Raw genomic sequence first — 3,188 nt, forward strand, 5'->3', positions numbered from 1 at the left:
GGATGCGTTAGAATTCTACCTTCTGCACCATATCTTCGATGAGACTCGTAAGAAGGCGACTGATCTTATACTATTCTACATCTTCATTGATCTTTATCTTTCCGAATGCCTCCCTTGGCACCCGCTCTCATCACTTATTGGGGCACTTGGGTTGAGCGTTCTCCGCCCATGTGAGGAAGGCTCCTGTGGTTTCGGTCCCCTGGACCGAGATCACACCAAAGTCTGTTAATTGCTGGTAGAATTTCTACTCTTGCTTCTTAGCGATCAGCAAAAAGGTAGCTAGGGTCGACTGGTTCGCCCAGTTGTCAGTTATTATTTTTGGTGACGGGTGTGTGGTGTGTTGCATTGGTGTCTTCGGCGGCATGCTTCAGTGATTATAGTCTACTATAAAAAGGGCTAACTGTTCAACTATACAAGAAGACTACCAACTCTGAATTTTCCGCAGTCTCCTAAAAACACGCACAATCGCTATCAAAATCACACGCAACTCACCGCATACATGGGAGGGCCGTCCTTGCATGGACCATAGACTGTTAATAGGACGTTGATTTAATCAAACAAACAAACAAAAATACTGTCCGTTAGCTATTTGGTTTCTGTCAAATCACCCGTGTATAAAAATAGGAATTCAATCATGGTGACGGATTACATAGTTGTATACGAGGAGGTCAAGGTTGTGTTCCTTAAACTTTCAAGGGTATTTCTCTGGTCTACACCACCATCAGTGTACTTTAGAAGAATTGGAATATCTCTTTCATATAGAAGGTTTGAAAGTAATACAGCATGGCAGAAAGGACTTGATGTTTGGAATACAGAATCATTCACAATGACGGAGACCTGTCTTCGACAGATGACTTCTGAACTGTATCAGGAATGTCACAATCTAAAGTGAATGATGGTTTTGATGAAAATTTGGTCATATCATGATCAGCTGCAACTAGAGTTGTGGAAGTTGGTGCTATGGTTTGCTTTCCTCGATTTCTAGTACTGACAGAAAATCCCAGGTTCCCCTATCGCACCTTAGCCTTGTCATCACAGCTGAATAATGCTACAGGAACTCCTTTTTATTCTTCAACTCACTTGACATTTCTTTCATATACTTGCGTTGCAGTGATGCTGATCAGATGGCTCATCCTCAATTGACGCCTTTGTATCTTATACTGTAAATCAATCTTTGAAGTAAAGTTCCAGGCTGATTTAGCGTCCAGGCTGATTTAGCGTAAGGGTTTTCTGGAGCAATTTACAGTCTGACAAGACTTAGATTGAACTAATGTCACTCAATGATATCCATTCTGACAGATTAGATGTCTCTGGTCTGCGTTCGTCTGCTGCTGTGGATTCTTCGACTAAAATAGACAGGGGGTGGTAAAAGGTATCAAATCTGTCTGATGATCTGCATGGATTGCAATGACGTAGATCTGCGATGAGGTTTGTCTCACCTAAAGAAATGTAGCGTAGCCTTTTCTGTATGTCGGGATGATCAGCAGTTGCGGCCTGGGAAGAGCCTTTGTAGATAAAAGTGTCAAAATAATTTCAGACATACGAGGATCGAACTTTGATCTTGTTAAAAGAGTGTTTCATTACCATGGTATGCGGAAATTAGGAAAGATGGTATAACAAATTTTGCACCATCTACCAAGACTCTTTTTCACATTTATGAGCTTTGATCATTTTATCCCCAGGGTTGATAATTGAACTTACGCTCCCCCCTTATGTCTAATCTTGTACACATCTACAGGAACAGTCATCTGTAATTCTTCCAAAAACCGTTATCGCTGCAAGGCACGTTCAAATGGAGCTTTAATGTGTTTATTTTCATCAAAGAAAACAAATGACCCATCTTCTTTCGATTACAATTCTTCATCAAGATACATATATCTATCATTTGATTTCCTTTCCTGGCTGCCTATGTTCCAGTGTTGTATTTTCCCCGACTGTTTCTACAGGGTGTTCATAGCTCTTGATTTAAGTTCATTTCTTTTGCTTTGTTGAAGAGATAAACTTTATATGAAGAAATACAGTCAGCAACACTTTTATATTGTTGTGAAGTTCGCTTCCATGCCCGAGTGATCTGCGCTATAGGTTTCAGCATCACGATGTACAAGGCTGACTATGGCTGTCTAACAGGTCTGCAGGACGATTTTCCAGTTTCTTTTTCCTGGTGTCATTGAGTTTTTTGTGCGAAGACCTTGGTAGACCGATGACGTCTTTGCATCTGCTATTTCACTGTTTATCCGGTCATCTCGGACGATTAGTGATCAATACTATAATGCATTGCAGAGTACCTACAACAACGAAACAACACAAATTATTTAAATGAAAACCTGATATGTGCTCATGGGATTCATTGTTTGAATTTTAATGTTAAAATATTGTGTACAATATAAATTAAATATATAACAAACTTTTGTTGTTTTCATTTATTTTCTACATGTATTCAGTTAAATCTATGAATATTATCTTTTTACACACACCAAAAATAAAAATCTAGGGATCAATTGTATTTAAATGCTTCAAGTCATCAACCAGAAAAAATAAGCCACCATTTACATCCCACAATATAAAACCAAAAAGTGTGTGGGGTGGGTTTGCTTGGTGTCTTTTCGGCGCATGCTTCATTCAGTGATATAGACACCTATAAAAAGGGCAACAGTTCCACTAACAAGAAGTACACAACACGAACATACCGCAGTCGTCCCAGTACACTCACCTCGCACAACATACACGCAACACACCGCCATACTTGGGAAGGTGTGGGAGGCCGTCCCTTACATGACCATAGCTGTTAACTAGGACGTTAATAAATCAACAAACAAACAAACAAACCAAAAAAGTGTTAATGTATTATTTATACATGGGTCAAGGAAGTGATATTAACAGTCCATATAACACTTGATCCTTAAAAGCATATATCTGTAGGATACGACTTATTTTAAGTATTTTTTTAAATACATACATATACAAAATATAAACACGGAATACTATTTGGTAAATTATGCCGGATTTATTAAAGGAATGAAAGCAGGCAGGACAAGTTTCTAGAAGAAATAGAAATCTAGGAGCAGATATAAAAGGTTAAAGCGACATGTACTTTAAATAATTTGTTCTGTATGCTTAGATATGGATTTCAAATGTTTATTTAATATTCTATTACAATGATTGGTTATCTAAAACGACAGGAAAACGTG

At 38.4% G+C, this 3,188-nt stretch overlaps 1 pseudogene; it reads right to left on the reverse strand.

Moving 5' to 3' along the window:
* Positions 1–645: 645 nt before the first annotated feature.
* On the reverse strand, positions 646–2,741 carry LOC138324227 (uncharacterized; annotated as a pseudogene).
* Between the last annotated feature and the right edge of the window lie 447 nt (positions 2,742–3,188).

This window comes from Argopecten irradians, chromosome 5 (genome assembly GCF_041381155.1).
Source record: "Argopecten irradians isolate NY chromosome 5, Ai_NY, whole genome shotgun sequence".
Lineage (NCBI taxonomy): Eukaryota > Metazoa > Mollusca > Bivalvia > Pectinida > Pectinidae > Argopecten > Argopecten irradians.